The sequence below is a fragment of the Pelophylax lessonae genome (genome assembly GCF_965119305.1).
Source record: "Pelophylax lessonae genome assembly, chromosome: 9".
Classification (NCBI taxonomy): domain Eukaryota; kingdom Metazoa; phylum Chordata; class Amphibia; order Anura; family Ranidae; genus Pelophylax; species Pelophylax lessonae.
The window spans coordinates 72,969,135-72,992,398 of record NC_138776.1 but is presented as its reverse complement, the minus strand read 5'-3'; positions in this window follow the sequence as shown (position 1 = coordinate 72,992,398).

Below are 23,264 nucleotides of genomic sequence, written 5' to 3'. Positions count from 1 at the left end.
AGCAATCAGGGCATCCTCATAATTGTGGACTACTGTAGTCCTATCGAACCTATGTGTATGAATGGACAACTGGTAAGGTACTAAGAGTCAGAGGGAAACGTTAGGTGGAAGGAGGTAATCAGTCCTTGATTGGGATAATTGATTAGCCGGTCTTAATGTAGTATGGCAGGTGAAAATGATAGTGGCCAGGCTGCAATCAAGGGCAATTTTTCATAATGATAGCCGACCACTATGGTCATCCAGGGACAATGGTGAAAGTTCTTTCAGAGTTTGCCTGGTGTATTGTAGGAACAAGGGAGAGACGTAGGGCACATGATGGACTGCGCAGGCTCACACCGGTATAAGTTAACAGTGGGCAGTCATATAAGACATAGTTCAGGGTATATCACGGCAATGAATATCAACTTAAATGCCTTCCGCTGCATCGGAACCCCATACTGTAACTAAATATACCTGGTGCTCACAGCCTTTTCTCAATCCCCATGAGTTTTCTTTCGCTCACTGTGCAGCCGAACATGGATGGCTGAATCCCAGCAATGGATGTATCAGACTGTCTCCTGGTATGATGGCCTTTGGCTGCAGTCGGCTCCTCCGAAACACCTGTGGTCAGTGGCGTCTGCCGCGCATGGCGGTTCGTGAGCCTTAGCGGCTGGATCAACGACCTGTTGATTCCTCCAATGGGTGTGTGGCCAGCGTGTGACGTCAACGCGTTTCGCATGCGTGACGCACGCTTCGTCCTTACTATATGCACCTATTACTCTTTTTGGATTTAAGATTTTTGATGGTTACTTACAGGCACCTTTTTTTTTTTTTTTTTGGGCTCATTCGTCTGACCCTATATACTTTATAATTTATAGACATTTTTGAGATTGTTTTTCTCAGTATATATATTCTTTAGATTGATTCAATGTATTTTTCTTTATACAAATATATTTTCAGACTGTATATGCTCCCTAAGTGCCGTTACCATCACTTCCTGGATTGACATCCTTGGAGCCTTTTCAATGGTTCATTCCTACTTCATCTCTGGTCTTTTCCTCCTTGTTGCCCTTGTGTTTGCCGGTTGTGATCCATGCCTCAGCCCCGGGTCAGGCAATCCCTGGACCGGCTTCAGTTTTCCCGTTTTAGACTGGATGGCTCTTGGATATATGACACCGCTCAAGGTAGTGTCTAATCCATTATATTCCCCCATTATAGTTCATATCATACACTAATACATCAAGATAACCCATATTTTCATTTATAGATAAACTTTCAAGCTCCTGATGAATGGACGGAGGTCCATGAAACGCGTCAAGCCTACTATTACTCATGTTTTATTCAATTTTAATATATTCTAATATTGTGAGCACACAGAGCATTTATGTCATATTTTATCCATTGTATTCTTGAGTGATCCATTTTTGGTCCTAGAAAAAATTGTACTTACTTTGGATTCATTATGTATTGTTGTTTTTACTGTGTGCCATATCCCTGTATCTATTGATGCTACAGTGTTGTTTCATATCATATTATCCTTGCTATTGAATAAAGAATATTGTTATGTCCAACTGACCTCAATTAAAGTCCCACATCCTTCTTGCTTTCACACATATTTACATAGGGATGGAGGCTTTTGGACAACTGTGGCAAACCATACATACTACTTTCTTGCACTCCTAAACCTTGTGGGCAGCCTTCCCAGAAGAGTTGAAGCAGTTATAGCTGCAAAGGATGGGCCAAATCAATATTGAACCCTACGGACTAAGACTGGGATGCAATTAAAGTTCATGGGCATCTAAAGGCAGGCGTCCCAATATTTTCGACAATATTGTGTATGTCTGAAGGGAGCCTAAATGTTTTTTTAACAGAATTACATTGTGGTGGACTATATTTCCCTGCACTCTACTGACTACCAAGGTTAGTTTTAATTTATGACCAAAAATGGTTCTTATGCTTGAAATAAATTTGCAAACTTATTTTAATAAAATCTGCAAGGAACAGAGTGCGGAATTCTATAAACACCAATCACAATCCACTGCAGCAGCCTGACCACTACAAGATGGATTTTGATCATTTGTTATGGCTTCTGTGCTTGCATTACACTCCTAAATTCTAGCATTGTGTGTTATATCTCCCCATAGATGTAAATGCAATTACCATTTCCATGAATTTCTTATGGAAGGATTTGTTTATTCCTCTTCTTGAATTTCCTTGGTGAACCCTTAGCTGTGTATGTACATCTACAGAAATCCACAAGGTGGCAGGCTACTACACACAGTGCAAGAATGGGTTCACAAAGACGACAAGGTCGAAGTGCAAGGTTTTTAAACAAACACATTTACGGCTAATTCTGGCCCTTAATAATGGCACAAACAATTATATAATCATATTTGTATTTCTCATTCCACAGAACAATTAAATTAAAGGTTTGTAGCTAGATTTTGGTGCCCAATACACAAAAAAAAAAGAAACTGCCTAATAAACCCTTAATCTAACCTTTAATCTGAGCCTAACATTTAAAGAGCAACTTTACTCCTCCCACACTCTCCCCCACTTACCTTTTTTGCTGAGTTGCCCACAAAAAACCCGCCCAGTGATCCAGTGGTGTTCTGCCACGGCTCTGCTGTTGCACACATGCCAATATTAACCACTTTACTACCGGAGGATTTTGCTGTCTTCCGTCCAGGCCACTTTTTGCGATTCGGCGCTGTGCGACTTCAACTGACAATTGCGCGGTCGTGCGACGCCGTACCCAAACGAAATTTACGTCCTTTTTTTCCCACAAACAGAGCTTTCTTTTGGTGGTATTTGATCACCTGTGCGATTTTTACTTTTTGCGCTATAAACAAAAAAAGAGCGTTTATTTTGAAAAAATAACAATGTTTTTAACATTTTTTTATATGAAATTCCCCCCAAAAAAGATGTAAAAACCAATTTTTTTAAAAATTTTTGGCCAATTTGTTTTATGCTACATATGTTTGGTAAAAAAAATCGCAATAAGCGTATTTTGATTGGTTTGCGCAAAAGTTATTGCGTTTACTAACAAAGGGAAAGATTTCTGTCATTTTTGGTGTTTTTTTTTTAACGCGTAATGGCGGCGATCTGCGATTTTTTTTGCGGGACTGCAACATTGCGGCGGACAGACCGGACCCCTGACTGACATTTTTGACACTTTTGGGGGTACCAGTGACATTACTGCAGTAATCAGTGCTATAAATATGCACTGTTACTGTAAAAATGACACTGGCAGGGAAGGGGTTAATTTTATTGGAGAGGGAGGGGTTAATGTATGCCTGGTGCTTACTGACGTGTAGGGGGGGAGGTGACTGAGTGATTCATGGACAGATCGGATGTCCAGCTATGCTGAACAGTCCGATCTGTCACTCCCTGTCACTATGGAGATCCGCCCGCTGTGTTTACAGACTCGATCTCCAGACTCGATCCCCGACGATCGGGTAAGAGCAGCGGCGATCGCCGCTGCTCCTCCCCTGGCCCGACTCCCGCTGTGAATGAAAACAGCGGGAGCGAGCCTCCGGCGGCGCGCAAGCGCCGCCCAGAAGGGGGAGTGTCCAGTCACGTTAATACTACGTGGCTGGACGATAACGAACCACTCTGCCGCAGTAGTATTACTGTGAGCGGTTGCAGAGTGGTTAATAAGCATAGTGATATTTTGTATTTGAACAAAATTACTATCGCCCTTGCACTCATTGCGCTATATATCCCTAAAACCCCTTACACACGGGGCGGGCTCTGTTGGGGTCCATCTGCCCGCTGATCCCCACTGAGCAGTCGGATGACTGGTCTGTATCTGCTCCACTTATGCAGAGCTGACACAGACATATCCCACTCTCTAAATGGGTGTCCACCCACACTGCCATCTGATCCAATCCACTAGAATCATGGGTGATCAACCTGTGGCTCTCCAGCTGTTGCAGAACTACATATCCCATGAGGCATTGCAAGGCTGACAGGTAGTAGCATGACTTCCAAAGGCAGAGGCATGATGGGACTTGTAGTTCCGCAACAGCTGGAGAGCCACAGGTTGAGCCTTCATGCGCGGCTAGATGGATGGGGAATGGATCCCCATCCGTTTGTTAGTGGATAGAATCTGATCGGATATCCCTTTACACCCGCAGCTCCATAGAAAGCAATGGATGGTCCGATTTGACCTGCCTAAAAAACTGACAGGCGGACCCAATCGGTCTGCCCGTGTGAAAGAGGCCTAATACAAACTTCTTTAAAGTTGAACTCCAGCAATTGTATATTTTACATAATACACATTTACATTGGGCCAGATTGGCCAGATGTAGGTATATCTGTACATATTTGATACCCGATCTGCTTCAGGGTATTCTGTAAATCACTGTAGTAGCCCAGTGATGGCCACAAAGTTGGCCATGCCCTTCTGCATAGTAACTACAGGAGGTTGTTCACTCGGCATGGCCGCCATTTAGAGAATGTCTTGCAATTTTCTAAATCAGCCTTTTTCAACCAGGGTGCCCAGGCACCTTGGGGTGCCTTGAGGTTTCTTCAGGGCTGCCCTGGCAAAATGTCTAAAAAATTCCCCCAAAATTGTATACAAGTCACAGATGGGATGAAACCTGCCTTTTAGTTACACAAAGCCACAGGCTTTCACTTCAATTACTAGCTTCTACGAGCTTCTAACAAGCAATGACCGTCCCCTGCCCCTCTCTGTCAGCGCTGGGGTAACATTAGTGATGGAGAAAACTGAGGGAGGAGAGAAACATTGGAATACTAGTCAGTACCAGTATGCAAAAATGTATTAGAATTGAAAGAATAAATCACCTCTAACATTGGGTGTCCTTCCTGTGTGGATGTTGATGTATTGTAGGAAACTATTATAATAGTTTTTTACATTTTAGAATGGGGTGCCTCGAGACTGTCCAAAATTTCAGAGGATGCCTTGAGATTGCCCATAATTTTAAAGGGTGCCTTGACTGAAAAAAGGTTGAGAAACACTGATCTAAATGAATGAAAAGTGTTCTCTGTTTGGATGACATGGAGATTGTGACTTCACCACCCCCTCAACTCCAGCTTGTCTAATCAGATAATGCTTTACATTCATTGAGAAAAATGCAAAGCATTCTCTATATGGTGGCTGTGCCAGGCAAGCAACCCCTGTGACTACTATGCAGACAAGCAACTGCCATCACTGTAGCAGCTTGGGCTACTACAAGAAATTGCAGCTAACATAGAGGCTGATCAGGTATCACATGTGAATACTTACATTGGGCCAAGCTTGCAAAATATATCATAGGTGGAATTCAGCTATAAAAAACTCTATCTACTCTTTTTTTTGTAAAGAGTAGGACAAACTCTTTTTTTGTAAAGCTGAGGACAAACTCTGTATTTTTTGACTGAATTAGGCATACATAGTTTGTTTAAGTCTGTAGCAGAAGTTAAGAGGGCAATAAATCTACACTGCCAGAAAATGTTTCCTACTGCATAGAGGGAGATCTGTGGCAATAATCCTAGGTCTGACTTCAGTCCTTCTATATTGCAGGCTTCACGTTTTTTTTTTCTTAAAAGCCCTCCCATTGAGGCCCTTCATATCCTATGCCCTAAAACAGCTGTGTGGGCTACTATGGCCATTGTTACACCGCTGGTCGTGGGTAATTGATGCTGCTATGGCCCAGGAGCTGCGGGTTAATAATATTGTTATATGGCTGCTGTGGGTCTTTAGACCAAACTTTCCCGTTAACGAAACAGTCAACAACCTGCGTAATGAGCCTCTTAAGAGGTTGACTGACGGCTCATGGAAGCTCTTGTGTTCTCATTAATGACACTAGTGAGTGATGAAACGTCCGTAGACAGTTAATAAAAGATGTGTCAGTCAGCTATGGAAAATCCTTTTAATACCTCCTTCAGGTTTTCACTTCCACTCATTGGTTAAATGTCTATAAGCTGCGTCATCCAGCAATCTCCTGCCTAAGGGTAACCTAAGGGAAGATAAAACTGATTGCTCAGTGCGCTCATTTACATGCCCAGAACCATCAGTGTGAACGCCTTCAGTGTAGCATAGTGTGATTTCCAGGTGTCTGGGATTGAGCTCTGCAGGGCATACTAAAAGGCCTCTCCTATGTTGTACGTCTACTCTAGACAGTGTTCCTTTTTACTCACTCCATTCCTACACAGCCCAGTGTCCACCTCAAAGTGGACCTTTCTTCTGAAAAAAATCCTGTAAAGCAGTTTTGTCAGTGTCTGATGTAAGGCCCTAACATCTGAGAAACGTGGGGGTTGCCCACTCCCTTCCTCCTCTGGAAGCCACTATTGAATATATTGATCATTTACATTTTCCAATTAGCATGCATCAACCCTGTTACATGTATGAAGAGTGAGTCACAAACTCACCTATACATGGAAGTTCACTTTGCTCCCATCTGCTGAACAGAGAGGTGGGGGAGAGAAGTAAAGTTAGCTTGTGCTGCAGTGGATAATAAGAAAGAATAGGCCAGACTCCAAGCTGGGAGTGCGGCCTATTCTTTCTTATTTTTGTATGCGGAGGCGAGCCGAGACGACCACCCTTTAGCATCATTAGGCTTCCTCTTTCTCACCTGGAGCAGCAAGTCTTTCTTTTCTTGGATATTGTGCTGCAGTGGAACTTTAGTCAGAAAATGAAGTCCTGCTAGATGACTTCAGGCTGGCCCATTTTTCAGTTATATCTACTGTATGTAAAACATTAAAAATAAGTGCCCCATCCCAGACTTATAGATTCTGGCTATGCCCTCGGATCTCCTCATTCTGGGACATGGCAGCGAACTATGCCAATTCCGTCACAGGGCTTGCTGTCACTCCTTCCCCATATCTCATGCTATTTCATCATGACCTCTTAGATCCCTCGACCCTTAAACAGCGTAACACTGCAGCTCCACCATGGCTCTATTTGTGATTCTTGGTGGCAAAAGAGGCCATACTAAAAACCTGGACATCAAACTCACCCCCCTCAATCTCAATGGTGAAAAAATAACTAAAGCTCTTACTCTACAGAGAACAACTGGACGCCAAGCTACACAACCTCACTAATACTATGACGCTCACCAATAAATGGCGCAACTTTATGGACCATGCCCTCCCTGCATCCGAAACAACAGCGCTTTTGACTTCTCCCTTTATATATGTAGAGGGATACCACCAGAAGACAGTACCCCATCTCTCTACCTCCCAACGGATCCTTGACGCTCCTCTGACCCACGGCTCAACCCACACAACAATCGACAACTGATTCATTCACCCCCCACCTTTTTCTTTTATGATAATCCTGATTCTCAGCCGGATTTCTCTACACCAGACCTACTCAGGTACGCCTCCAATATCTTGTGCCTCAAGCCGACTTCTGCAAGATAAGTACTACCTGTGGCCTAATTAAGACATTGGACATGTTACACCTTATTTCTATCCCTTACAGTAGACCAGTTCAGAGTCATCCATAAAGGAAGACAGATGCTCTCCCCCTGTTCCATGCAAGACCATCCTTCTTCTACATCTTGTTACTCTGATCACTAACCCAACTGTTTGACCATTTGTACTAAGCCTTGTAAAAACAAAAAATTGTTTATTTCTTACTGTATTGTATGATTTAAACTACTAATAAACATATTAAAAAAAAATAAGTGCCTATACTGTGTAAAGTCCAGTAATACACTGTTTCACCCTGCTCTACACATGCACAGTTGCTCTCCCAATTCAGTTATTTTTTGGCACTGCCCGAATTTGGAGAGGCCGATCTGCTGATTGAAGGAAAGGCACCCCCCCTCCCCCCCTTCACATAGGCAGAGGAAGGAAGGAAGAAACATGCAGAGCTGTGCTGTGAATAGACAAGCTCTCTGCTAATCTATCTCTTTGCACTCACCCCGATACAAATTTCCAGCTGCTTTTATCTCCTGTGTCAGAGAACTTGTCAGAAGTTATTATGCTGATAACAGAGGAATGGAGCAGCAGAAAGACATGGGACTTAGGGCTTGGGTTAGAGATAAGCAAACACTACATATATTGCATATATGCTTAGGTCAGATTTCATGAATGGGGTTTACATCCACTTTAAAGCAGAATTAAACCCTCCTATCCGTTACAGCCAAGGGAGCTGCTTCTGTTTAAACTGCCATGGTGCTTCACATGTGATCAGTTATGACACCAGTCATTTGATGGTTTTACAGTTTCGTTGAGGACACAAGCAAATGTGACAGTAAGCAATCCCGGCATGCCAGCAATGTAACTGTTCTTTCAAATTGTTAAATCAATGGTTTTAGTTCCACTTTATGATCTATTGCTGTTTGGGGGCTCTGGGTTTAAGCAAAATGGCAGCCTCCAGTAAGAAACAAGTTGGTTTGGTTAAAGTTCCTCTTTAAGTGCCATGTTACTTTGCTTCCTTCATGGGTAAGGTAAAGAACCACTTTAACCACTTCCTTACCGTTGGATGTCATATGATGTCCTGGGCTTTAAGTGGGGATATCTGAATGATGGGTACAGCTGCAGGCATCATTCAGATATCATTTTTTTCCTCTGGCGATTCCCTTCACCATAAGAGTAATCATAGCGGTTGTTCAGCCACTTGATCGTTCTTATATGCGGCGGTAGGGAACAACCCACCCCCTCCCGCCGCCCTCCGGTGCTTCTACCGGCTTGCCCGTGCGATCGGTAAGCCGGAGAAGGAATCGGCCGTCAGTGGAAGTTTACCATAGAGACTGCAAGGACCAGATGGTCCCCAGCAGTCTCTATGACTCTCGGAGGCCTGGCAGTTTTCAATACTGCACTGATCTCAGCATTCAGCTGAGATCGGTTTTTTTTTAATTATTTCAGGCTTTCTAGCCTGTAGGAGAGATCTGAGGTCTTATTGACCCCAGATCTCCCCATAAAGAGGACCTGTCATTCACTATTCCTAATGCAAGGGATTTTTACAGTCCTTGTAATAGGAATAAAAGTGATCAAAAAAATAAATAAATAAATTAAAGGGAAACTGTAAAAATAAAAATAAAATAAACATGAAAAAAAATTTAAAGTGCCCCCCGTCCCCGCGTGCTCGCACGCAGAAGCGAACGAATGCGTACGTCGCAGCCACATATGTAAACAATGTTCAATCCATACATGTGAGGTATCGCCACGAACGTTCGAGCGAGAGCAACAATTCCAGCCCAAAACCTCCACTGTAACTCTAAACTGGTAACCTGTAAACATTTTTAAAGCATCGCCTATAGAGATTTTGAAGTACCGAAGTACTTGGGGCGTCATTCCACAAGTGTGCGCAATTTTAAAGCGTGAAATGTTAGATATCTATTTAGTCAGCGTAACATCATCTTTCACATTATACAGTAAATTTGGGCTAACTTTAGTGTTTTGTTTATTTTTAATTCACAAAACTGTTTTCTTTCCAAAAAAACCTGTTTGAAAAATTTCTGCGCAAATACCGTGTGACATAAAAAGTTGCAATCACCGCCATTTTATTCCCTAGGGTCTCTGCTAAAAAAAAATATATATAATGTTTGGGGGTTCCGAGTAATTTTCTTGCAAAAAAAATATGATTTTTACATGTAGGAGCGGAGTGCCAATAAACGCCTGGTATGGAAGTAGTTAAAGAGACCCTGTTGTCGGACCATTCATTTCAACAGCAATTTTCCCTATAAAAGTTATGTGCATCTAATGTATTTCACGCATGTTATTTGTAAAAGCCTCCCTTGTGGGCACATCTTGCTGGCAGTGGTGTATTTTGGTTTTGTGCTGCCCTAGGCAAGACTAAAATTGGGCGCCCCCTCCTCCCTCTCCTAAGTAAATTTGCCCCACTCTTTCCTTTTTATTGGATGTGACTCCCTCCAAAATTGAAGAACTACAAGTCCCAGCATGAACCCCTGAGATCTCAGGAGAGGGGGGGGTGAGAGGTGAAGGGAGAGAGAGAGGGGGGGGTGGGACAATAGAGTCTCAGGTGGAGGGGGGGCGGCTTTTTTGCTGCCCCCCTGCAAAGTGCTGCCCTAGGCCTGGGCCTTGTAGGCCTAGGCCAAAATACAGCACTGCCTCCTGGGCACAACTATCTTGGATGTGATGTCAGCAGCCCCATTGACTCAAAGGCTGTCTTCCAAGCGAGGCACTATTGTATTCCTTTTCGTTCCTCCCTCGGCAGATATAAAAGGTTATGTAGCCAGGTAAGTGCCAGAAGAGCTTGGCCAGCACAGGCGATATTTAGACACTACCAGAAAAGGAGAAGGCCATGATGTGCAAGGCGGTAGGGGGCTGTGCTAGGAAACTGAATTTTCCTAGCGTAGTTAGAACTGCTAGGAAGTTCTGAGGCCCAGTTAATAAAAGTAATTTTAGAAATGAAACATACATCAATTAGGCATTTAAAGAAATTGACTTTTTTTCTCTTTTCTTTTTTTTTTAAGTTGATAATAGGGTCTCATTAAAGACACAGATGTTCCCTGGTAACCCAGGTTCCATTTTCCAAATGGTTTTGCCACTCCCGCTTGAAATTCGGCAAACCTATATTTAGGGGTGAATCTCATTGACGTCTAAGGGGGCAAATTATTTTAATATACAATTTTTAAGGCTCACTTCTGTCAAAAAGGCACAGAAAGCTGGTTACTACCATGGGGGACAAAATGATCAGGGAGGGAGTCTTTTCATGCAGCTTCGAGGGCAACACTGGAAAACACAAATCCTTTAGGTAATATGCTTGGGGGATTTCTTAAATGCATACATGGTATTACAGAACAGTGCAGTTTTCACTGATCTTCCCAGTGATAGCATATACTGGCAGTGCATGTCTAGCTGTGAAATGAATTATTCTCTTTCATAATTAGCTTTTCATATAGCAGCATTACTTCAATGTGACTCATTTCTGTTTGATAAAATGATTTTTTTGGTTATCTTAAGCAGTGACACATGCTTTTTCATCAAACGATAACATACTGCTTTGACTGGCAGATAGAAGTTGACCAGTAGTTCACTGCAGATGCTGTTGTTCTCGCTGATGCAAAACTGCCCCGATGCTGGCCAAACTCTTACGCCTCATGCACACTGGATGTTATCCAAACGTCATTAGAAAGCTGTAGCTGTAGAAGGAGTTTTTCTCAGCTTTTTTGCGGTAGCGTTTTTTAGCTGTAGCATTTTTCAGCTTTTTTTTTTAGTAAAACTATACTCCCATAAAGCTTATGGCTCAAAAACATAGATGAATGCAGAATAGCCGCGTTTTTCTGTGTTTTTCAGCATTTTTAAGCTTTTATCAGAGTTAGAGCGTTTTTACAGCTGAAAAACGCCTCCCAAAACGCACTAGTTCTGGGTTTTCTTCCAGCCAGAAAACAGTGTGTCCCTGTTCACTGGTTCAGGTATGAATCAGGCCCGAACTTTTGCCTGAATTTGCACCTGAATGGGACGCACATGACCCTTTGTGAATGCAGACCGTGGCTGTTCCAGAGCTGTGTGAATCGGCTTTATTGAGAGCCCGTCACACTCATCTGTCCCCGCATCCAATTCGCATATGTGTGAACCCAGCCTCACACAAAAATGCTGTGACCAACTTCTCTAACTTCCTTTTTTAGATTATGGTAATTATTAAGTCTACAGGAGCTTCTATAATAGAAAAAAACCTTACACATAACAGCATATCACACTTTGCCACTTTTTTGTGTCTTTTGATCTGTTTCTGCAATGTTTTTTGCGGTGCATTTTGCATTTTTCTTTTTTGCCCAATTTGTTGTTGGGTGGATTTAAAAGCGCAAAGAGCAAATTGCAGTAAAATCGCTGATCCTTTCAAAAAAAGCAGAGATGTGAATGCTTCCCATAAGAAACCATGTTAAATGGACTGTAGTGCATTTCTGGAAAAAGCAAAAAGTAATAAAAAACGCATAGGTGTTAACCAGGCCTAAGACCTGACTCCACGCTGTTAAATTTCCTCCCCACCCCCACACTACCCAGGTTAATTGATCATTTTGGTGGGGGGAAATTAATAAGTACAAATACTTATCATATTCCTTGCACCTGCAGGCTTTTTACTTTCTCTGTGACTGCTGTCTGACATCATTACGTACAATGCCGGACCAGCAATGCTGCATTGTACAGGAGGACTGTTTGACTTCATTCACACCAGCTGCGCTGAGGTGCATTTGTGTGAGCTCATTCCCAACACATGGCAACCAAAATAGAATCCCTGCCTATGAATACAGTTCCCACCAGCATGTTGCGTTGTGACATGCACTACTTTTTTCAGCTCAGCGCACAGTAATGTGTTCAAATGCTTGCAAATGCACATAAATACAATGCATTGCAAGCCAAATCAAGGCAAACAAGATTAAAAACATAAATAAATTAAAATACAACGTATTACAAAAATCTCAATGCACCACAATGTTCATACATGAATGTGTGCATTGTGGCGTGAATGAGCCCTGAAGTCCTGTCCACATGCTGGAATAGATAAAAAGGAAAGCATTAGCTGATGGGGAAGCAAGGAATAAGGCAAATTTCTACTTTCCTTCCTAGCCAAAGGAGCATTTAACCCACTCATCGAATTGGTAAAATAAACAACAGTCCGAGGTTGGACTTTGAAAATGTGCTCTTGGGTTGTAGGTGAAAGGGTCATTTTAACTAAAAGCTTGGAGGGGATGTGGGAATTATTTTCCTATTAAGTCATATACTTTTTCCTGAAGATTTGATCTGGCAGCAGCATGGATATAATCAATAGAGTATTTACATTTACTGCCTAATTACCTGTGAATTTACATGGTAGCTGATAGCCTTTCATGTTCTTTTAGGTCAGGCTTTTTGTGTGCCCATTAGGATAGAGATCAGATATACCACTGGGTGTTAGACTTGCTATTTCTCAGGTTGTTGGTTCCTAATAAAGCCGCTGGCAGGAATACAAGCCAGCTACCATTAGGATCAGTAAAACACATATACAAAGAGTTTTTACCTGTCCATAGATGAGTTGATGATGATGGAAGGAGGACATTTGGATGTCGCTTTTAGCACTGAATCCTGACCCTGTGACTTGCCTAATGGACTTAAGTGGCATGTACATTGTTACCATGTTTCTTCCCTGTTAACACTGTATTACAGAAGCACTAGTCAGTGAGAGGTAAGAAGCGATTCTGATGTTACAAGAGATCTCTATCACTTCTTAGAAGATCTCTAAAATGGAGTGAACCTCACTTGAGTTAATACACTGGGTTATTGGATCAGGGCAGGAATGGGCTTTAAAGAAGGAAACTATAATTAGTGCCAAGACAAAGTCATCTAGTGCCCAGGGAAAACACACCAAACTGCAACCCACCCCCCCAAGATGCACGAGCATTATATGACAGCAAATATACCCCCCCAAGATGCACGAGCATTTTATGACAGCAAATATACCAAATAAACCCCCCCCCCCAAGATGCACAAGCATTATATGACAGCAAATATCCACCCCCCAAAAAAAAAAAAAATAATAAAATAAAGATTGAGCATTATTCTGCATGCTTACCCCCTAAACAACATAAATTCCTCCTGCTCCCAGTACATATACTATATTGTCGAAAGTATTAGGACACCTGCCTTTACACCACATGGACTTTAATGGCATCCCAATCTTAGTCTGTAGGGTGTTCAATATTGAGTTGGCCCACCCTTTGTAGGGTGGGCCAACCTTGTGGACAGCCTTCCCAGAATAGTTGAAGCTATAGCTGCAAAGGGTGGGCCAACTCAATATTGAACCCTATGGACTAAGACTGGGCTGCCATTAAAGTTAATGTGCATGCAAAGGCAGGCGTCCCAATACTTTTGACAATATAGTATATCTGCTCCCCTGCTGAAACCACCCCTGCCAGCACAATTCTCCCCCACCCAATCCCCATCCTCCCTCTCAGCTCAAACATTTTCTCTCCAAATCTCCCTCCCCTTCTAGCATAGCATAAGTCCTTTACACCTCAAATTTCCCCTCCAAGCACAAATCCTCTCACCCCACCCTGAATACCCACTCCTAGCACAACCAACCCCCCCCCCCCCTGAATTTCTACTTCGAGGATAAATACCCCCCTAATCACACTAGGCAGGTTCGATCAGAGCGCACACTAGGCAGGCTCTATCTAATCACACTAGGCAGTGTCCATCAGAGAACATTAGGCAGATTCTAACAATCACAGCTCTCTGTTAAGCAGAGAAACCAAAAACGATATACATCTGCACTAGCACCGACCTAGGAGGGTGCTACATATGTGCAATCTTTGTGCTATTTAAGTATTTAAAGCATTTAAAGTGGAACTTTGTGCCAAAAATAAAAAAAAGGGCAAACAGGCAAGAATTTTATTGCAGAAAAGACATGCTTTGTCCTGTACAGTAAGCCGCCCATTCCTAGCTCACTGTACAAATTTGGCAATGCCGAAACTGACTGAACCCCTGCACATGCATGGGAGTGACATCATCTCCGCCTAGCCAATGAGAGGGGTCGGCGATCGAGACCCAAAAGTGTGGAGCTCTGGGACGCCGCATCACTGGAACCGAGGTGAGTATAGTTCCGCTTTAAAGTGTTTAAAGTGTTCATAAACCCTTAAATATACCCAGTGAAGTGATTGACCTCAGGTGATGCAGAGAGATGAAACAACTCCTCCTAAATAAGTTGTACCTGTTTATTTACAGTCTTCTCTTCTCTACATCCATTCAAAGTTCAGAATTTATAAAGCTTGTCTGAGCTGTCAGAAAACAGGATGGAGAGCTGAAACTACACTCTCAGTGAGGAAAGCTCTGACAGCTGATTGGAGGTAAGGGACACACCCCCTTTACACAGCACACAGGAACAGAGCTAAAGCTGTTAATCAGCTGGAGCTCCCTCCCCGTCACCATTTTTCTTTTGGCGTCACGAAAACTTGTCAGAAGTGATTCATGCTGATAGCAGAGGAACGAAGCAGCAGATGAAATTGACACTTTGTGCTCTTAATTGAGACACACTATAGAAGGATATGCTTTGTTCATTTTTCATGTCTGAGGTTTAATACATGACAAAAGATTTGTAGGCTCCATTCACATATAGGTGTCTCAGATTGCGGGAAGAATTGCTGGGATTCTGCCCGCAATCCCAAATTGTTGCAAGTCGCGGGACGCCCATGGGGATTCCCATTACTTGCAATGGCACCCCAAATGCAGCACGATTTTGCCACGATTGCCGTCCAATGAATCGAGGTAAAATTGCACAAACAGAATTGCGGGACTCCTGGCAATAGGTGTCCCGCGATTCTGTTTGCGCGTTTTTACCGCGATTCGTCGAGCGACAATCAAAGAAAAATCGTGCTGCGTTTGGGGTGCCATTGCAAGTCACGGGAATTGCACAGGCACCCCGCAACTTGCAATGGTTCGGGATCACTGGCAGAATGGCAGCAATTCTGCCCGCAATCCGAGATGCCTATATGTGAATGGAGCCTTGGAGTATTATACGTTAGCCAACGAAAAAACAAAGCAAAACATCCTAAAACAGTCCTAAAAAGCACACTGCATTCCCCCACCTCTATTAGCCCTAAAAAAACTCATTGGGTTAGTAACAGTATATGAAAATACAGAAACATGAAGATGTAAAAAGCAAATATAGAAATTGTAAAAATGAAGGCACCTCTGAAGACTCCTGTCTTCTAATAAGTAATAATACTTTCATTCTGATTAGATTACCCCACGCCTCATTTACATACTGTTAAATTATCTATTTGCCAACTTGCTGCTCCAATAACCCAGCTCCATGTCCGCGTTTCACCCCATACATTCTAAGCAGGAACATTTTCATTTTCCAATCCTCTTCTCCTATATGCCTGAGAATCTTTGTTTGGTAATCAGTAAAAATCTCAATGAGCCGTACAGACTAATATCCAAGTCAGACTTCTTCATCTCAGCCTCTGTGTACTCCGGGAGCCTGCAGCTTGCTGTGCAGTACCTTGGTTGTAATGGAGAAGCACTGCCGTGTCTGAATACTGAGAGGCGGTGAAGCAGGACAGTGTATAGCACAAGCCATAGATGAGCTGCACAAATGCCAAATGTTTGTTTTCTGATGCTGCTGGAACTGATGGAAGCAGGCCTAGCCAGGAACGTCTGGACCAAGGGCAGTAGAACTGCTAGAGGCTACACAGAATGGCTTGCTGAACATAACTGTATAGCACTTGGCAAGTTCATGCTTCCCAATTGTGGCTCCCAGGAGGGTTGCAGTTGACAGCGCTGTTTGTATGTACATGATTTGGTTTAGCGGTGCAAACCCTGCCTAACAAGTGTTCCTGACTGTCTATGAAGCTAAGATCAAGAACACGGGTACATGACCTCAAACTAGCACGAGAAAACTCCTAAACTAATCTTAAAAAGCAGTATTTTTTTGAAAGAGTGGCTGATGCTTGGAATAGACATCCAGTAGAGGTAGCGAGTAAGTCAGCAGTTTCAAATATGCTTGGGACAAACATAGAACTATATTAAAAAAAAAAATATATATATATATATATATATATATATATATATATATATACACATATATATATGTATATATATATATATATACACAGTGCCTTGCGAAAGTATTCGGCCCCCTTGAACTTTGCAAACTTTTGCCACATTTCAGGCTTCAAACATAAAGATATAAAACTGTAATTTTTTGTGAAGAATCAACAAGTAGGACACAATCATGAAGTGGAACGAAATTTGTTGGATATTTCAAACTTTGTTAACAAATAAAAAACTGAAAAATTGGGCGTGCAAAATTATTCATCCCCTTTACTTTCAGTGCAGCAAACTCTCTCCAAAAGTTCACTGAGGATCTCTGAATGATCCAATGTTGACCTAAATGACTAATGATGATAAATAGAATCCACCTGTGTGTAATCAAGTCTCCGTATAAATGCACCTGCACTGTGATAGTCTCAGAGGTCCGTTTAAATCGCAGAGAGCATCATGAAGAACAAGAAACACACCAGGCAGGTCCGAGATACTGTTGTGGAGAAGTTTAAAGTCGGATTTGGATACAAAAAGATTTCCCAAGCTTTAAACATCCCAAGGAGTACTGTGCAAGCGATAATATTGAAATGGAAGGAGTATAAGACCAATGCAAATCTACGAAGACCTGGCCGTCCCTCTAAACTTTCAGCTCATACAAGGAGAAGACTGATCAGAGATGCAGCCAAGAGGCCCATGATCACTCTGGATGAACTGCAGAGATCTACAGCTGAGGTGGGAGACTCTGTCCATAGGACAACAATCAGTCGTATACTGCACAAATCTGGCCTTTATGGAAGAGTGGCAAGAAGAAAGCCATTTCTTAAAGATATCCATAAAAAGTGTTGTTTAAAGTTTGCCACAAGCCACCTGGGAGACACACCAAACATGTGGAAGAAGGTGCTCTGGTCAGATGAAACCAAAATCGAACTTTTTGGCAACAATGCAAAACTTTATGTTTGGCGTAAAAGCAACACAGCTCATTACCCTGAACACACCATCCCCACTGTCAAACATGGTGGTGGCAGAATCATGGTTTGGGCCTACTTTTCTTCAGCAGGGACAGGGAAGATGGTTACAATTGTTGGGAAGATGGATGGAGCCAAATACAGGACCATTCTGGAAGAAAACCTGATGGAGTCTGCAAAAGACCTGAGACTGGAACAGAGATTTGTCTTCCAACAAGACAATGATTCAAACATAAAGCAAAATCTACAATTGAATGGTTCGTAAATAAACATATCCAGGTGTTAGAATGGCCAAGTCAAAGTCCAGACCTGAATCCAATCGAGAATCTGTGGAAAGAACTGAAAACTGCTGTTCACAAACGCTCTCCATCCGACCTCACTGAGCTTGAGCTGTTTTGCAAGGAGGAATGGGCAAAAATGTCAGTCTCTCGATGTGCAAAACTGATAGACATACCCCAAGCGACTTACAGCTGTAATCGCAGCAAAAGGTGGCACTACAAAGTATTAGCTTAAGGGGGCTGAATAATTTTGCACGCCCAATTTTGCAGTTTTTTTATTTGTTAAAAAAATTTTGAAATATCCAATAAATTTCGTTTCACTACATGATTGTGTCCCACTTGTTGTTGATTCTTCACAAAAACTACAGTTTTATATCTTTATGTTTGAAGCCTGAAATGTGACAAAAGGTCGCAAAGTTCAAGGGGGCCAAATACTTTCGCAAGGCACTGTACCATAGCTAGAATAGCTAATGTTGTATCAACAGTGTAACAGTCCCAAACATCAGGATTCCACTGTCGTGTAACAATCAAAGTGACAGTCCTTAAAAAAACATCCAATATGTTTGGTGCCCACCACCTCTGGATAAAGTGTCTGCTTACCTCCCTGATATGACCCTACCACAAAGTCACAAAAGCCACAGTGAACACTCCTCTAATGGCATCCCCGAGTTACACAACTCCACTTCTTAGATGTCAATCAAACGTATGGCATACCACAAAAAAGAAATGGAGAAACCATAGTGCTCTCTGCTACAAATGTATTAAAAATTGCATCTAGGGATAAAACACTCACATAAATACTGTACAGTATGTGTAAAACAATCATATATTCATATTTAATCTCACCATGTTCAAACTAAGGTGAATAGTAACATCACAGAAAACGCCTACTTCCACCCATACGCGTTACGCCCTCCTCATGGTCTTCTACAGCAGCATCCACACTGTCTGTGTTTGGGGTCGTACACCTACCCACATGCCTGTCAAATTAGGTCCTGCTTCTGTGTTCGTACAGCAGTGTCCCTATAGCATAACATACATGTACAGGCCACAGAGCCCATGTGAATGAGCCCCAAGACCTCATACACACACACACACACAGAGCTTTGTTTATTATCTCAATACAGTGTTATCTTTTAGGTGTAGAAAGTTTGTAAACTATGTTGTGTTTGTGTCTGCTAATACGTTCATGTAATATAATGATTTTAGTGAAATGTAGGCTGTAAGGAGCCCCATGATTTCTAACAGCAGCCTGTTTAAATGGCTCATGGGGGTTATTTCTCTGTGTTCTTAGTTATTTGTTTTCGTCTGTGTTATTTACACAGAAAAAAAAAAAAAGGGAGAAAATAGAAACCTAAAAAAAAATAAAATGACAGTACATAAGAATGCTTTTGGGGTTTTTTCTTGTATTTTCTTTTTCAACATATAACAATAAAATGAACCAAAGCATTTTTTATTCATATCATGCATGATTATGTTGTGATGGTGATATAATAAATAACATAAACTTCAAAAATACACAAAAATAGGGACAAAAACCTAAAGGGAAAAAAAAAGAGAATGTGTTTTTTTTTGTGTAAATTTGCATATTGTTTTTATATTGTTGCGTGATCAATGATTGTGTCGCAACAAAAAAAAAAAAATACATTTTCTACTGTTTAACTTAGGTTTGTTGTCTTGTTTTTGTATGTGTTTTGTTGTTATTTGAATTTTTTTCACAGGTCATCAAGGTAAAATTAGAGCCAAAGTTCGACAACATTTTGATAAATGCAAATTGACTAATTTTACAATGAAATCAAATTTTACTGAGTTTCCACTCATATTTCAGGAATGTATTCAAGAACACTTTATAAAACTACTGAAAATTTCACTTGAACAGCAACGGTAACAAGTAGAACCAATCAGTGGCTTTCCAGGGTTATCCAGCACCACTTAATTTACTTTAATTTGAGTTCAATATAATTCACTTTAGCCAGATTTTTTTACAGCTATTTAAATGTGTTGAGCAGTGTATCCATTTACACAAGCCTGTGCTGCATAAATTCCTCTCTCTTTGTCTTTGTGTGATATATCACCAATCAAATTCAAAAGCAGGTTTGAATGTGATTGGCGGCTACAGCCCATCTTTGCAGCATCCTGGACTGCTGCTGGAGGAAGAAAAAAGGATGAATAGGACCTGTGATGTTCACTGCAAAAAGGTATGTATAAAATAATACAAAATAAAATAATATATATATACAGTGTATATATATATATACAGTACAGACCAAAAGTTTGTACACACCTTCTCATTCAAAGAGTTTTCTTTATTTTCATGACCATGAAAATTGTAGAGTCACACTTCAAGAGGTAGTCACCTGAAATGGTCTTCCAAAAGTCTTGAAGGAGTTCCCAGAGATGCTTAGCACTTGTTGGCCCTTTTGCCTTCACTCTGCGGTCCAGCTCACCCCAAACCATCTCGATTGGGTTCAGGTCCAGTGACTGTGGAGGCCAGGTCATCTGGCGCCCGCACCCCATCACTCTCCTTCTTGGTAAAATAGCCCTTACACAGCCTGGAGGTGTGTTTAGGGTCACTGTCCTGTTGAAAAATAAATGATGGTCCAACTAAACGCAAACCGGATGGAATAGCATGCCGCTGCAAGATGCTGTGGTAGCCATGCTGGTTCAGTATGCCTTCAATTTTGAATAAATCCCCAACAGTGTCACCAGCAAGCACCCCCACACCATCACACCTCCTCCTCCATGCTTCACGGTGGGAACCAGGCATGTAGAGTCCATCCGTTCACCTTTTCTGCTTCACACAAAGACACGATGGTTGGAACCAAAGATCTCAAATTTGGACTCATCAAACCAAAGCACAAATTTCCACTGGTCTAATGTCCATTCCTTGTGTTCTTTAGCCCAAACAAGTCTCTTCTGCTTGTTGCCTTTCTTTAGCAGAGGTTTCCTAGCAGATATTCTACCATGAAGGCCTGATTCACACAGTCTCCTCTTAACAGTTGTTCTAGAGATGTGTCTGCTGCTAGAACTCCGTGTGCCATTGACCTGGTCTCTAATCTGAGTTGCTGTTGACCTGCGATTTCTGAGGCTGGTGACTCGGGTGAACTTATCCTCCGCAGCAGAGGTGACTCTTGGTCTTCCTTTCCTGGGGCGGTCCGCATGTCAGCCAGTTTCTTTGTAGCGCTTGATGGTTTTTGTGACTGCACTTGGGGACACTTCCAAAGTTTTCCCAATTTTTCGGACTGACTGACCTTCATTTCTTAAAATAATGATGGCCACTTGTTTTCCTGTACTTAGCTGCTTTTTTCTTGCCATAATACAAATTCTAACAGTCTATTCAGTAGGACTATCAGCTGTGTATCCACCTGACTTCTGCACAACACAACTGATGGTCCCAACCCCATTTATAAGGCAAGAAATCACACTTATTAAACCTGACCGGGCACACCTGTGAAGTGAAAACCATTTCGGGTGACTACCTCTTGAAGTGTGACACTACAATTTTCATAGTCATGAAAATAAAGAAAACTCTTTGAATGAGAAGGTGTGTCCAAACTTTTGGTTTGTACTGTGTATATATATATATATATATATATATATATATATACTGTATATATATATATATATATATATACATACATACATACAGTATCTCACAAAAGTGAGTACATCCCCCACATTTTTGTAAATAGTTTATTTTATCTTTTCATGTGACAACATTGAAGAAATTACACTTTGCTATAATGTAACGTAGTGAGTGTACAGCTTGTATAATAGTGTAAATTTGCTGTCCCCTCAAAATAACTCAACACACAGCCATTAATGTCTAAACCACTGGCAACAAAAGTGAGTACACCCCTAAGAGACAATGTCCAAATTGGGCCCAAAGTGTCAATATTTTGTATGGCCACCATTATTTTCCAGCACTGCCTTAACCCTCTTGGGCATGGAGTTCACCAGAGCTTCACAGGTTGCCACTGGAGTCCTCTTCCACTCCTCCATGATGACATCACGGAGCTGGTGGATGTTAGAGACCTTGTGCACCTCCACCTTCTGTTGGATGCCCCACAGATGCTCAATAGGGTTTAGGTCTGGACAGTCCATCACCTTAACCCTCAGCTTCTTTAGCAAGGCAGTGGTGGTCTTGGAGGTGTATTTGGGGTCGCTATCATGTTGGAATACTGCCCTGGGCCCAGTCTCCGAAGGGAGGGGATCATGCTCTGCTTCATGTATGCCACAGTACATGTTGGCATTCATGGTACCCTCAATGAAATGTAGCTCCCCAGTGGTGGCAGCACTCATGCAGCCCCAGACCAAGACACTACCACCACCATGACTGACTCTAGGCAAGACACACTTGTCTTTGTACTCCTCACCTGGTTGCCGCCACACACATTTGACACCATCTGAACCAAATTTATCTTGGTCTCATCAGACCACAGGAAATGGTTCCAGTAATCCGTGTCCTGTTATGACCAGTATGGAGACTCCCACAGAGTCATGGAGAAATTCCTCTCCAGCACCCTGTTTAAATAAAAGGGGTGGAAGAGGGGGGAGGGGAGGTCCCCCCTCTGCTACAGGAAGAGGATACCATCAAAATAATCATACTAATGGCCATTCTGGAGAGAACCAAAGACCCCACCCTCATACCCCCAATTATGATCAACATCCATCTAATCAGTTCAAAAAAAAAAAAAAAAAGAGAGAGAGCGCTCTAAGTGCAGACAGTCTTTATTAATAACAAGGCATAGGTGATATAAACTCACTAGAAACCAAAGTCATCGAGCTGTGTCAAGTCATGGACATCAGGAATTCCTCTGGGAGGTGCCATCCACTCGTGTGCAGCAATTCAGAAGCTTGATCGCTGATCAGAGGAGAAAAGGAAGCCGGCTACCTCCTCCAGCAGTCGGCGGTCAGCGTCTAAGGCAGCGGCTGCGATGTGCGGTGGAAGCTGGAACGCGGCCTCGTCACCAGGGAATGTATGGTGTGTGGAATATGCACGGTATGCACAACGCGTTTCTGAGCATGCGCTGGGTCACGTACGGCACCTGAAGAAAGAGCGCGCAGGGCCGTACGTGACCCAGCGCATGCTCAGAAACGCGTCGTGCATACCGCGCATATTCCACACACCATACATTCCCTGGTGACGAGGCCGCGTTCCAGCTTCCACCGCACATCGCAGCCGCTGCCTTAGACGCTGACCGCCGACTGCTGGAGGAGGTAGCCGGCTTCCTTTTCTCCTCTGATCAGCGATCAAGCTTCTGAATTGCTGCACACGAGTGGATGGCACCTCCCAGAGGAATTCCTGATGTCCATGACTTGACACAGCTCGATGACTTTGGTTTCTAGTGAGTTTATATCACCTATGCCTTGTTATTAATAAAGACTGTCTGCACTTAGAGCGCTCTCTCTCTCTTTTTTTTTTGTTTAGTTCAGAACTCCTCTTGTCTGTGGAGAGCAGCTCGGTGCCTTGGACATTTTCCATCAGGACTCTGTCATTCATCAATTTATGGTATTTTTTTCATCTGCGTTTTTTCATCTGCGTTTTTTTTTTTTTTTGCAGTTTCTATTCCTCATGTTCTCTTCCCTTCCCCTCCCCCAC